The 15491-nt window shown below is 38.5% G+C and overlaps 1 protein-coding gene across 1 annotated transcript in view; it reads right to left on the reverse strand.

Annotated features, from left to right (window-relative positions):
• The window catches only part of LOC149610469 (uncharacterized), a 103651-nt gene extending 88447 nt beyond the window's left edge, over positions 1 to 15204 (reverse strand). The window contains exon 1 of the mRNA XM_089859473.1: positions 14270 to 15204. The gene's annotated coding sequence lies outside the window, so the exon portion shown is untranslated. The remainder of the gene's footprint in view (positions 1 to 14269) is intronic.
• Between the last annotated feature and the right edge of the window lie 287 nt (positions 15205 to 15491).

Consider the following 15491-nt stretch of genomic DNA (forward strand, 5'->3'; position numbering starts at 1 on the left):
TCGTGTCTTTCAAACACCTCAAGGGAATAATAAGAGAGAGAAAAAAAACCTTATTTTTTGTTGAATTAGCTACGTAAAATCAACAATTAATTGCTTTTTTAAAAATTATTGGATTCGAAATAATTTAATTAAGTTCTTTTCATCGTAATCTTCTCTTTTTCTTTCAGAAAATTAATTTATAAATTGATAATTTAATTAAGTACTGTTAATTGTTTATCTTCTCTTTCCCTCTTGAAAATTAGTTGATAAAAAAATTTGATAAAATTTAAACTAATAATTAGTGATTATAAATTTGAAACTATTTATTGTTTACCCAATGGCCAAATAAAATAAAGACAATATAATTTTAAGTTTGAAGGCATCTTAATTCCCGTAAGTTCATCAATAATTTTAATATTCAAAACGGAGGAAAGGCGCATGATATAGTCCGTTAAGTTGATAAAAATGACAATGACGCTAGAAAGGGCTTCAACGTTACCAGTCCACCAAAGTCTTTATTGTTTCAAGCCATATCTGAAGACAACAAGGTGGTCAAACACCGAGTCCATTTCACCCCCTGACTTTCGAAAAGAGTGTCCAAACCGAAGTAACAGTGACAAAAAATTGCAAATTCAACTTAAATAAACCCTTAGCAACCCCACACTAAACATAATAAAACAAAAAAACACACTAATATGTGCAAGTCAAACTCAAACCATCCATGAATAACAACAACACCACCCTTCAATCAAAGTATCATTAAAAATAGCTTAAAATACGACAGCCCCTTTAGCTTTAAAATTTAAAATAAAATACTTAGTAAAATAACTAAAAATAAAATTAAAAAAAAAGTTTGAATAAGTCATAAGATTTCTGACGTCTATAGCTTTCCGTGTTTCAAATATTAACAGAAAAGGGGGTAGGGGAGACCAAGAAAAAACCCATTGAAAAGCTAGACAAAAGAGACTTGGACCAACAGTAAAACACCGCACCACACACAGACCGTAGAAAGTTAAAAGAAAACGGCGTTGAGAGTTAAAAGGGGAACGAATACGTCACGACTAAATTCTAAACCTAATCAAGAGAGCGTGGAATGTGGGTTGTGGTTTCTCTTCTTCTAAATAAACGGCATCCCACGTTATTTCAATGATATCCTTACAACTGTCAAAGACTGACGAATGCCAACACTCTCCAGAGCAAAAGTAATGCCTTTTCATACCATACAAACACACACCAGTGTATTTATTTAATTATTTCACGACGAAAGCATTTGTGGTTGTTTAAATATTTTTATAACATAATAATTTGCATTAAGATTATTTTCTTTACACGGCGTATATTATATTATGTTTTAAATAATATTAATGAGTAGCTAAGATTTTTAAAATAAATTATATACAGGGTGTTTTTGAAAAGGGTCTATCAGATATTAAGGGAGATGTTCTATGTGTGATTTAGAGTCAAAAAGGTAATTTCTATGGCATTTCGTTACGAGGGCCACCGTTTTCATGTTGTTTGGAGTGTTTTACGGATGACCCCTTAATGAAATTAGAAATCACTGTATTTAAGTTTATTAATTACATTTAAGGGGTTCATAGTGGTTATCGATAAATATTCCAAACATAACCTTTGTGGTAAAATTGTAACATTTTGTAGACGAAAATGTTACATACAAGGCCACAATTTCCAAGTTATGGTTGGAGTGTTTTAGGGACGATCCCTTAATTAAATTAGAAATCATTGTCTTTAAGTTTCTTAATTAAATTTAAGGGGTCATTCGTAAATACTTCAAACAACTTGGAAACGGAGGCAATTGTGGAAAATGTCATAGGACAGACATTTTTGGACTCGAAATCGCCCAAAGAACATGACATAGTACATACCCCCTTAATTTTTGACAGGCCCTTTCAGTAGAAACACCCTGTATGTATTTGGGGGCTGAATTTAATCTAAAAGGGTTAAGGAATGTTATTTGAAGAAACATAAAGGAATAAAACTCGAAACGCTAATGAACCTAACATAAAAACGAACGGGGGAATTTATTTTGAATTTTATTACCGTCTCAAGAGCTTTAAGATTCGGATTTTATTTAAGTGGGGTCCTTGATTTTTTAAGTAATTTCTTTTTTAAGTAAAGTTTGTTTGGTTACATTATTTAGATTTCAACCGCTAAAATCGACAGAGTGGAACGAATTCTATTATTTAGAACTTAAAGTAACTGTTTTCTCCGCTTTAATTTATACGAAAGATGTTCGGTAATCCTTTTTTGAATGACAGATTGAGATCAAAAAATGAATTTCAGGGGGAACATTACTTACTACGGTGCAGTGAACTAACCGCGTGCTATACCCTGTGGCATTGACGTATCCTCTAACAGTACAAGGAGTCACGGTTGCCAAAAAAAGAAAAATATCATATTCAAATTAAGTCAGTTTTCCAGGTTATTTCCTGACTATTTTCAGTTTCTTTTTCGTTATTTGAGGGGAATTTAAAATGGGATCTTATATAGCTACCCGAATTTTTTGATGGATTTAGAATATAACTATAAAATTATGTTCCATGAGCGGCTTGAAAGCACACCAAAATTGTATTGAGAAACTGGTTTTACAATTACTTTTTGGTATAAAGGGGGTTTCTGATAAGTCTGCCATAAATTAAGCTGGATATTCTTTAAGCGATTTTGAGTCGAATTTTGATGTCAGGGCCACTGTTCTCAAGTTAAGATTGGATGGAGTATTTTACGGATGACCCCTTAAATTTAATTAGGAAACTGATTTAGACAATTAGTTCTAATCATAACTCGAAAACAGGGCCCGGACGGCAAAATGGAGATAGAAATTAAATTTTCGACTCAAAATCGCCCAAAGAACATCCCCCTTAACTTATGCCAGACTTATCAGAAACACCCTTTATACCACTTAGGCTTTTTTTTTTCATTTCATTAATTAGTCTAGGATTATTCTGATCTATGTACATTTTGGAAGACCAGTAAGGTATATCACTGGGTTCATACGAAATTTCCAAAAACTAATACATAGTTTCCACTAAAGGGGGTTTTATGCCTTTACCCTAGTGTTGCCAGGCCCGTTGGTGAGTCTAGAGATTGCGGAGAGAAAGGCTAGCAGTTCAGTTTGAAACAGTACTTGACCAACTTGACTTACAGAAGACCTGACAACACCGCACTTAAGTTTAAGCTGAGAGAAGTAGTCATGAACATCCGGTATGTGAATCTAAAAACATTAGGGATGTTGAATCCGGCGGTCCTCAACAAGCCTGGTCACTTATACTTAAATAATTATTGAATTAATGGTTTTCCCCACTGAGGTCTTCCCAGGACCATAAAACCCCGTAAGGGCTTCATAATTATAAAGTCCACCAAAAGGTCCGTATTGTTTGGTCAAACACTATAGGCTCAATTTTACCCCAGAATCTGATATTCTCAGAGCTTCCATGATCTCATGAAGCCTGTGGATAAATACTCTGATTCGATGCGTTTAGTTAAACTTATTGTTCCGGCGTTAAAAATTGTACTTTTTACACGTTTCCCATCAAAAAGTGGGCGCAGCCATTATGGGAGGACGGTTACTTCCGTTGCTGAATAACTCTCCTAAATGGAGTACCCTTGATGACCATCTTGCCGCCACGGACTTCGTGCACCCCTCCCAACATGGCTTTCGTGCCCGTCGCTCTTGCGAAACCAACCTGCTGGAGGCATCTCACTCGTGGGTTACTTGGCTAGATGACGGCGAGCCGGTCGACGTCATCTACCTCGATTTGTCGAAGGCGTTGACACCATCCCAACGAAGGGCATTACTGAGGGTCTCATCAGTGCAGGCTTATCCGGCTCGGCGCTCAGCTGGTTAACCTCGTTCGTGTCCGGCCGCATGCAGCGAGTTGTCCTCAAGGGTCACTCTTCCCCGCCTCTGCCCCTACACAGTGGGGTTCCGCAAGGGTCTGTCCTGGGGCCGCTCCTCTTCGGGGTGTTCATTAACTCGCTCCCCGCTGTAGTCAACGACTCCCTGGTTTTATTGTTTGCGGACGACTGTAAACTATCCCGACGGGTCTCTGGCTCGGCCGACTGCCTTGCCCTCCAGGCTGACCTGGACGCTGTCCTCGCATGGGCCGCGACCTACGGCCTCCACTTTAACGCCGGGAAGTGCGAGGTCCTGCACCTTGGAACGCGCAACCCACGCCACCAATACCATGTTGGCAGTACCCCCCTCCCGCCATCGTCGTCTGCTGCCGACCTCGGCACCCTGGTCGACGAGGACCTGCTGTTCCGCCGCCACACCTCTAAAATAGTCGGCCGCCTGAACTCGATCTCAGGGCTGGTCAACGTAACTTTTACTTTCGCTCCCCACGGTTCATGCGTACCATTTACAACTCCCTGGTTCTCCCATCCGTCGACTTCGCGTCGATTATATGGTCTCCTCCGCAGGCGGGGCCCAAGACGTCGCTCACCAAGGCCCATAATCGCTTCACGAAACTTACCAAGGGCTGTGAGCGCCTACTCCCTGCCCGGCGTGACTCTCGGCTTCGTGTCCTGCCGCCGGTCCTCCGCCATCGCGTTAACGACCTCGTTTACCTGTTCGACCTGTTCCGCGGGGCCGTCGACGCTCCGGTCGCCAAGTACTTCGCACTTGCCTCTGAGACGCGTACCCGTGGCCATCGCCTCAAACTCCGAAAACCTCGCGCCCGCACTCGCCATCGCCAGCACCACTTCACTGCCCGTGTGGTGAATGACTGGAACGCGCTCCCCCCCGCCCTCCTCGACTCTCCTGGCCGGAAGTCGTTTCGACTCGCCGTCTCGACCTGGCTCTCTTCCGTCCCCTAACCGCCGGTGTGTGTGCCAGTGTGTCCATTAGTGTTTTTTTAATTAATTTATTTTGTTGGTTTTTGTTTTTGTTTTCTATCTGTTCATATTGTTCTTTTTTATGTGCTACTATGCTGTTTTTGTTTTTACCATGGAGGGGGGTTGTACCCAAGCCCTGGTGGCTTCACAACCCTATCCCTCGAGTTCCACTAAATAAATAAATAAAGTAAATGCTTGGGTAAATGGCGGTCAGTTGGTTACAATAGGATCGTAAGAGAGTGGTCCATACAACCGTATCGAAAACTAGTACAAAAGGCTCATAGATATCTATGAACGTTTTCTAGTACGTGTACCAAAAAGAGTCTTAGGTGGTCTACACTATAGTCCGTCTAAAGTAACTTTCAGAGAAAAATACAGAACAGAAGACAGTGCCTTTTTACAGGTTACGGGTTTTTGGTTCTATAGACCATTGCATTAATTCCAAAATAGAAGCAAACACCACAGGAAGTAGGCCACCATCTTCATAGGTTATTTCCCTCGCGTCATTTAGCACCGCTAGAGGCAGCTCGAGTCGGTTAGCCTCCCGCATATAGTGAACTTGGCATCCGCCTGGCGTTGCACCTGTGTGTTGGTTTCTTTCTCTGGAAGTAATTTATGGAATTGTCTAATTCCATTTAGTATTGTGATTTAATAAACAACCACAAAGGCAGGAAAGGTAAGCTTTTGGTTGTAACAACAATCGGACACTGCCACAATAAGCCTCTGGCTTTCTTTTCTACCCGTCAATAAACTTATTATTATTATTATTATTATTAATGCGAGTTGGCAGGCCTTCCGCGTGTAGTGAACTCTGGCTACTCCTGGCGTTGCTTCTTGGCACCAGTGAGAATACCCCATTGGCGGTCTCGCCCCTGTATGTTGGTTTCTCTGTCCACGAAGGCACTAAAAGCAAGCTTTCGATCGTAACAACAATCGGACCCAACCTACTACTACTCCAGGGACCCTACTCTAGTACTCTCTCTCTCATGTAGCATTCGTACAAAAACCAATCACAAATACTACACCAATGTTAAACAGATTCCGTCCAAAAAAAAAAAAAAAAATTTAAGAATAAAAAAGAAATCGGTTTCATTTCGAGAAAAGTTTTTGGCCTCTTTTTCTTTCGTTGAAAATTGAAACGAGAAGATGACCTTTACGGTCAAGCATTAACTATATAAAAAAAGTCTAGATACGAAAACGAGATTCCCGCATCGCATATACTCGTTTTGGGAGGAATAATAAAAAAGGAGGCCATTCAAGATTTTTTTAACCACTTTTAAGGATCGTGTATTAAACTATATCGAAACTCGAAAGAATGAAGAACATATAATGTAAAAACTTTTCCTTTTGAAACTCAGAAACGCGCGCGACCGCGGCTGGACCACCTGACACCTGCGAGTGAAAGGCTGCTATGCTACGCTCCACCCGCATCCTAACATCGCCTTAACATAGTGAACTGATGGATGATGAGCTATTCTAAATAACACGAAAGAAGAAATTTTCTATCTCATCAAAACTTTTTAACAGATAAAATTTAATTTCACGCTCGCTTTAAAATAGAAAGGATAACTTTTAAATTTCTTATGGGGGGAGAAAAGGTAATCAAAAGTTGGATCTTTCGGGTCAACTCGGGTCAGTATGGGTTCATGAATGAAAATGGGCACAAATCTAGTCAGATTGCTGTGGGGATTCGAGTGCTTATGGATTTCTGCCGTCATAGATTTTTGTATAGTACCTAGAAGTGATATCTAGTTTCCTAGGGAGAAGGTATAAATTCGCCACATTTCCTGCTTTATCTCCAGTCCAAACGTAGGTCCGGAGTTAATCCCCGCCTCTAAATTACAATAAGTATCTCATTGGTTCTTGAAAACTCACGTCAGCACGACGCGAATGACGAAAATTACGTATTTTCCGACTGAGGAGAGACGAAATAGTCCGGCCTCCTTTTACGTCCCCCTTGTATTTTGAAAGGGGGACTGGGACTATGGCGCGTGAATACTTTGGCATCTTATATCTTGTACCTAGTAAACTAGATATAGCGTCTTGATAGTAGCAAGAACAAATATAGCTATATATACCAAAACGACACTAGTGTTTAGAGACATTAGAAGAAATTCAAATTCCGAATAATGCGATAAAGTTAAAAACAAACAATTTCTATGGACGGAAGAGATCAAAACACTAAACAACAACAAACTTATGAAACTGAATTGGGTGTACAATTAAAAATAAGGAGCAATATTACAGCTGTAGTTATCACAATTACGGGGCTCGGACGAAATATTTACATTGAAAATCCTTCACTTGATCAAAATTAGCCAATATCCCTGATAATTGTAAGGTGTTTACCAGAGTCCACTTCATCACACTAGGCCCATATTTAGCATTGGTCGAAGCATGGTTCAACATACCAAACAAAATCCCTGACTTTTTACAAAAGCTTAAAATACCTGACTTATTCACCCATTTCCCAAATCCCTGACTTATCCAGATTTCGTATGAACCCTGGCTTCGGTCCTAGTACCCATTGTGCTTTGGTCCTCTACCAACCTTTTTAAGAACACCCTGTATACTTTAACTATAGTATAGGTCATCATATTAAATCCAAAATGGAGGTTAGAAGTCACGGGGTCGTAAAAGCGTCTATTATTACCTTGAAAAACATCACCTGGCGCACGGAAAAATTTGGTACACACACACCTGAGTAATCTTAGGTATCTCCATCCTTAAAAATATTTACCGTTAAGATTGCAAGCTATTAAAACCCTATTTTTAGCCAAAAAAAAACCTCGTATTTGCGTTCCTGATCAAAAACTGAACGGGAAATTTGACACAAACAAGTTTGATGTTTTTTTTTGGTTAAACATTTTAAAAGGTTTCCCCTTCTTTGTGCCTCGCCGAAGATATGTAAGCAAAGTTTATCTTTCGTATACATACCACTAAAAGATTAAAGATAATCTCGTAATTTAGAACCAAGAATCTTTGGCAAGTTACGTAACAAATATTTCTTCTCAAACTTAAAACGTTTTAAGGTTTCTTGTTGATGTAATAATGTAGATAAGATTAAAATAATACAAGAATACGTATGTTTCTTCCTGCATGCGTTAAGCGACCGCGTTTTGGAAAAGTAAATAACTAAAGATGGCCTCCTAGTTTTTATATTATTATTATTATTCCTGGACTGGAAGGACGTATTAGAAAGGAGTGGTAATCAATAAAGAGTGGTACTGGGAGGAGAGGAGCTACGGGGAACGTGACGTCAATATGGTAGTCTAGTAAAACATCCAGGAAATATCTCAGAGTTACTTTAAATTCAAATTAGTTTCAGATTTCATAGATGATTTGAAATTAGCACCTCCTGCCAATAGCGTAACACCCTGCCTTTTTCTTAATAAAATTTACTTGACACACTCTATAGAGTGGTACTGAGGAGGGAGGAGCTACGGGGGACGTGACGTCAGGGAGAAATGAAGTGAGATGGAGTGGAAAATGATGATGAGCGACCTGCGGCACTGAAACGCTCCCAGTGTACCCTGAGCACCACCTTACCCTTCGGTCGGCAATTGTTAAGCACTGCCATTGTATTTGTATGAGAACTAGCTTCTATTTTTAAGACACAGGGTCATCCTTTACGTTTCCGTACCTAAACGCTGAGGATGCTGGGAGGACTTCGGTGCCACAGGTATGGGTACAGAGGTAACGTTATAGGTATGGGTATTGCTACTCCATTCCTCTCTCCTTCAAGCATACAGTATTTACGAGAGGTATTTCTGTGGGATCTTCCATAACCTGTTGGTAACCCGCGCGTGCCTTTTGTTAGTGTCTAACATTCCCAGTCGGTGAACGCGCTTGGTAAGTCCCGTATGGTGAAAACGACCTTGGGCTACCCCCGGAGGACCAGTAACTCGAGTTCATCGAGGAAGCGGGGAGGGAAAGATTGTATAGTGGAAGGCTAGCGATTACCGCTCCTCTTACAACACATCCTCCATGGTGTAACTAGGCTTCACCCACTGGACAAACGTATCCATTCTCTTTAGAACGCAATAGCCGTTTATAGAAAATTTGACATTTTCAACTCTGACCCCAGCAGCTGTTTCTTAACGCGCGTCAACCTCTCCTTTCTAGTACCTTCTCCCAGGTTTTTCAATGGCACTTGTTTGCGAAAAAAACCCAGGGGGAAAATATAAAATGTTTTTCAAGTGTTTGTATATCGGTGTGGGGGAGGATAATGGAGTGTTAAAATAAACTTAACGGGAGTTCTGACGTGTGAGGTTTTTGAAGAAAAGCACCTTGCCATTTTGGGTTCATTTTCAAATTACATGGTCATTTCTTTCTCGCTTTTACGTTGTAAAATACTTTGTATGAATTTGTTTTGTATTTAAAAAATATATGTTCAACAAATTGAAAACCACCACCAAAACAAGTGTCAAAGCGTGAAGGAACCAAAAAACCTTAATCTACTATACTTTTATCAATACTATTGAAAGATTCGATAAACCATGAAAATACGCCCAACCAAACACATCTTTAAGAGAAAAAAACCCACCCTAACCTTTGGCCTGACCTTCTTAAACCACGTAAAGTTCATACTGGTCAAGGGCCTAGGAAAGTAGAAAACATCTTAAAAACCCATGTCAAATGCTAAACCACAAGTTCATAAGATATATTCCATAAGTTTGTCACTGGTTACAAACTGGAGCTTGTCATGAAGTGACGTAGGTCATAGATTCGAGGTAAAGCGACGCCTGGTGAGGCGCTGTCAAAGGTTTAGTACAGACTAAATAGGAACTGCAAAACAAAGTGTAGTCAATTCTCGCTTGTCATTCTCGAACTAGCTCGCGCTGTAAGTCTCTAGCATTACGAAGTATAGGTAGTGTCATACTTATGGAACATATCTTATAGACTTATGGCTTAACCAAATAAAGTAGTCTCCCTTTCAAACCGATCAAAATTTCTGAGGTTTACCGTTATACATAGTTTACACGCAAGGAGTATTCATACCATTTGCACAAGGAGACCATGCAACTTAGAGTGTAAAATAGCAGATGATTTTACACTCTAAGTCGCTTGGTCTCCTTGTATTAGTGGTAGGAATCCTCCATGCCTGTAAACTATGTATAAGAAGATTTTTTTCTACGATTAAGCTAACACGAGTAGATATTAATTAATATTACGTCATCGTAATTATTTTCGATTAAAACTAACTGATAAAAATATTTCGGTAAAAGACTAAAAGCAATGAGAGTTTACAGGGAACGCTTAAAATTCCCGTAATAACATTTTAAAGCCATTTTAAAAGGGGGATATATGATAAAGAACAGGAAAAGTATAATTTAATTCCATTGCCGCCGCGTCTGTCCATTTCCGAAAGTGCCGTTTTTCCGGTTATTTTACGGACTATGCGCCCAGGAAAAGCCATTAATTTGCCTAAAAACTAGGGGTAAAAGAATTCCGGATGAAAGCCCATCTTTTTTTATATAGGCTCCCATAGCTCTAACTCTAAAAATCTATCCATAAGTTTATAAGATATGTTCCATAAGTTTGTCACTGGTTACAAACTGGAGCTTGTCATGAAGTGACGCAGTGCATAGATTCGTGGTAAAGCGACGCCTGGTGAGGTACTGTCAAAGGCTTAGTAATGCAGACTAAATAGGAAAATGGACTGCAAAACCGAGTGTAGTCGTTCTCGAACATATAAGATATATGTTGTGTTTGTCAAATTGTCACTGGTTACAAACTGGAGCTTGTCATGTTGTCATGAAGTGATGCAGTCATAGACTCTTGTAAAGTGAAGCCAGGTGAGGTGCTGTGAAAGGCTTAGTACAGACTAAATAGGAAGATGAAAGTCCTGCAAAACTAACCGAGTGTAGACATACAATTCTCGCTTGTCGTTCTTGAACTAGCTCTCTGTAAGTCTCTAGCATTACGAAGTATAGGAAGTGTTAAACTTATGGAACATATCTTATAAACTTATGGTTAAATACACATGGCCGGTATATCTTTTAAACTATGGCGAATGCGCGTTTTTTTCGTCGTTTCGGATCACTCGTTACGCTTTTTTGGAAAAGTTAATCGAATCAATTTCCCGGTTTATTTCCCCTGAAATTTCATTTTCTTTTAGATACACTTTACCGTTTAGTCAAACCGGTAAATGTCATTTTTCACTTCGGTTTCTACCGTCTAAACTTGGTCTACTAGACAAATGATTTCTTTTAAAAGTTCCCAGGGTTACTAAGCTTCCGTAATAAAAGATAAGTGAGCAAAATGCAATGACTGAAGTCCAGATATTATAAATTTTCAGTATAGAGACATGATTATCAAATATGAATTATTTGGAAAAATTGCTTATCTTCGCTTTTTTTTCACCAAATTCCATTTGACTAAATTATTAATTTGAGTAATATACAGGGTGTTTCTGATAAGTCTGTCATAAATTAAGGGGGATATTCTTATGGGTGATTTGGAGTTAAAAATGTAACATCTATCTCCATTTTGGCGTCCGGGTCACCGTTTTCGAGTTATGATTTGAGTATTATTTTAGGCATGACCCCTTAATTAAAATAGAAATCATTGTCTTTCATTCAGTTTCTTAATTAATTTAAGGGGTCATCCGTAAAACACTCCAATCTCAACTCGAAAACAGGGGTCCTTAGGGCAAAATGTCATAGAAATTACATTTTCGGCTCTAAATCGCCCAAAGAACATCCCCCTTAATTTATGGCAGACTTATCAGGAACACCCTGTATAGTTGCACCCTAAAATAATCTCTAATTATACCATCAATGATGCACTAAAGGGGCTAGTGATATCCTCCCCTTCCGTTTCCGTTTCTTAACTCTTAACTGCCCATGACAATCTGATATTTCACACCTATTTTCAAAACCCCTAAGCACTTTTCCAGATAATATAGCAACCCTGAAATGGATTAACATCGCATTTTCTGAAATACCCTCGTTTAACTAACAGGCGACAGGTTTAGGCTCAAGCTTAAAGAAAACATTACCATATCCCTCTTCACAGGTTTCATATTTCTATTTAGAATATCTTTTTTCCCTGAGCCACAGAATAAACAAATATCTTTTAGATCAAAATCGTGACCTCTCGTCTGGAGAGCGAAAGAGAGAGAGTGGGCAGAGGGGTCAGCGGGTGGTTTAAATCAGATGGGAGAGAGAGCGATGATACGAGAGAGAGGAGAAAGCCACACTGATCATATAAAAATTCCAAGAAAGGCGCGCAACAGACTGGACGGGGGGGACTCCCCCTGAGAAATATTTGGGCTTTCCATTATATCCCATTGAGGGAATATCTTTTTTTTATGCAAGTCTAGGGGGAAACGATAAATGACATGATATTAGGCAGAAGCTTCGTAATGTCAATGGATGGATTATGGAAGAATTTTTTCAATTGTCTCGTGAATAATGAATATAATTCGCGTAGGGTGATACAAACTCATATACTCAAATTTAGTGAAAAGAGTGATTATAAATGTTAAAAATACTAACGAAAAAGTGGGTAAGAATGTTAAAAAAATAGTAACCGAAAAATGTAAATAAAAAAAAACGTAAACAAAGAGCGACTTAAAAGTGATTAAAAATGCACAAATTTAGCTATTTAATAGGGCTATGTCGGAAGAAACGTTTTTCAGAGATGGCAGATTTTTAGGTATTTCACGTCAACGGTCACCTTAGACCTCATAAAAGGTCTAGGGCAAAATTCTATTTAGCCACTTCTGGCTGCAAAGTAACTATTATCGTTTTATAGAGTAATGTCAGTTCTACTATGCAAACGTCATCTCTTAGCTCAGTGTCATCCCCCCTACCAGGCGCGTACAGTATCCCCCTCTTACAAAAGCGCGCCTAGAGGGAGGGATACACAGTCTACTCCCCTCTCTACCGACACTACTCCCCAAAATAAAACTCAATTGAATTTTTTAATTAAAAACATTCCTGAGCGAGCGAACCGATTTTGGGGTCTGTAAAAATGTAATCTCGCTAATTCCACGTTTAAAACGTAATCCACATGGGCGATTGAAATTTATGAAAATTTATGGCCAAGAAGATAAATAACAACGCAATACCCCCAAAAAAACTCTCAAATAGTAGCTACTTTTGGAAAAGTGACTTCTAGTCACCAAAGTGGAAAAAAGGTAGCAGCCCTGTTGTCTAAAACTTGCAAGATTTGTAGGTCAAAATAAGAAACATTCCCTAAAATCCAGTAGATTTTCATTGCCAAATTAAATTTTGATAGGCAATTTTTCTTGATTAGGTAGATATTAATTCAAGTACACAAAAGACCGAAAATGCATTCAATATTTATGAAAATATTGAATATATTCATAGATATTCATGGCCATTGGTAATTCTCTCTAGCCATCCAGACGTTTTTTACAGGGGGTGAAAGGTTACGGGGTAATAATGGAGGTTTTGTCTTCTGAGTGGAAAATCCATCGCAACCCACAAAATTAAACTTAACGTCAAATTTAAACGTCAAAACCCAGACATAAATAAATATAAATTTGATGGGATAAAAATAATAACAGACTAAAAAAAGAACCAAATTCAGCTTTTTTCTCTATATACTCGTCTGAGTTCAAAGGTCATTCACTAAGGTTCACTCAGTTACGAGTTTGTTAGACAAATCATTCGTTAAATATAAAAGGCACTGCAGGAACAAAATTATTAAACTTTAAATAAAATCATCTTTGTAAGATCTACCAATTTCAATTAAAATTATACATTTAAAGATTTACCAATTTCAGTAAAAATCATCAATTAAAGATTTACCAATTTCAGTAAAAATCATCTATTAAAGATCTACCAATTTCAATAAAATCATCTTTGAAAGATCTACCAATTTCAATAAAATCATCTTTGAAAGATCTACCAATTTCAATAAAATCATCTTTGAAAGATCTACCAATTTCAATAAAATCATCTTTGAAAGATCTACCAATTTCAATAAAATCATCTTTGAAAGATCTACCAATTTCAATAAAATCATCTTTGAAAGATCTACCAATTTCAATAAAATCATCTTTGAAAGATCTACCAATTTCAATAAAATCATCTTTGAAAGATCTACCAATTTCAATAAAATCATCTTTGAAAAACCTACCAATTTCAAAAAAAATCATCTTTGAAAAACCTACCAATTTCAATAAAAATCATCTTTTGCAGATCTACCAATTTCAATAAAAATCATCTTTTGCAGATCTACCAATTTCAATAAAATCATCTTTTGCAGATCTACCAATTTCAATAAAAATCATCTTTTGCAGATCTACCAATTTCAATAAAAATCATCTTTTGCAGATCTATCAATTAATAAACTAAAGGTCATCAGAGTTAATGATTCCTTAACTTCTTCTACACAATGCATTAATTTTCAGAAGCCAATAACAACTTATTAATAAGCAGGGAAAAAATCGAAATAAACTTACGATTTAAATTTCCAAGGATGACTGTCCCTCCTTCCGGGTCTTGTCAAGAGACTAGGTCAAAGTTCACAGTCTTCCGATGGCTAACCGACACTTTCTTCAACCCGTCACGATGACAAAACCACGCGCACGCACAAAAATGACAGCAGCGAGGTCGAAAAATTAATTATTATTTTTTTTCTTTCACAAAAATTCGGTTCGTTAAAAGTGGCTTCCTATTTGAAAATTATCCTGGCTGTTCGATATTTCTTAATCGTACCACCAAAGTGTAAACGTAAAGTAAATCTTCAAGAGGGGGCTTGCGCTTGAGCTAAGCAGAAACGTCGTCTAACCTGCTCCAACACTACAGGCAATGATTCGGCCTTCGCCTCAAAACTCTCTGCTAGAAAATTTTTACCAAAGTTCGTTCCAACACACACGGCGATCGGTCGCGACTACTGACTATACATTTACCTTACTACGGGGTTCGGCGGGCGGGAATAAATGGCAATTTTTGGGACACGTTTTTCGTTAAGGGGAGGGGGGGGAACGCAGTTACTTAGGGGCTAAGGGGGCTGAATGATGATCAGACGAGAAAATATTTTTTCTTGAAAATTTCTTGAGATGAGAGGAGAGTGTGAGGGTTGCCAAGTGAAGAAAGGGGGATGAAAAACCGTTTTTTCCTTCGAACGGAGAGGGGAGGATTGAAAGGGTGGGTCAAAACTTGACCCCCTGAGGCTGGAAACCAGTTTGTCCCACATTCCAAACGTACGCAACGCGATTCCAGCGGCCTACCGAGATTTTTAAGTAGGATTGACTTTCGTAGCTGTTTAGAAAGAGGTGCGCAAAGTGTTCCCCCGTTGATTTTTTCAGGAATACTAATTAGACAGTGACGTCACATCATTTGACGCGTAATTTGAGCTAGATATGCATGATGAACTTGAATGGGCGGATGCGTCAAGTAAAGTCGTCCGCTAAGGCTTATCCAATCTTGATAAATATTCTTACTGCCTATATCCCTGAATTCATACGGTTGGCATTGCTGAAGAGGCTCGTATTCTTTAGTTGTAAGCTACAATTAATAAAGTCTTTTAACCCTTAGGCCTATTTTCTTTTATTTTAAACACTGGGTTAAATTATGGGTTGGTAAAGCCGTGAAAAACGCCTAAAAAGTAACAATGAACAAGCCTGGGGCTTACCTCGTTTCCTTCAAACAATCAAAATGCAAGTTGTTTGATTACAACTT

This window comes from Phalangium opilio, unplaced genomic scaffold, assembly GCF_054372755.1.
Source record: "Phalangium opilio isolate 3A_F unplaced genomic scaffold, DU_Popi_V2 ptg000329l_1, whole genome shotgun sequence".
Classification (NCBI taxonomy): domain Eukaryota; kingdom Metazoa; phylum Arthropoda; class Arachnida; order Opiliones; family Phalangiidae; genus Phalangium; species Phalangium opilio.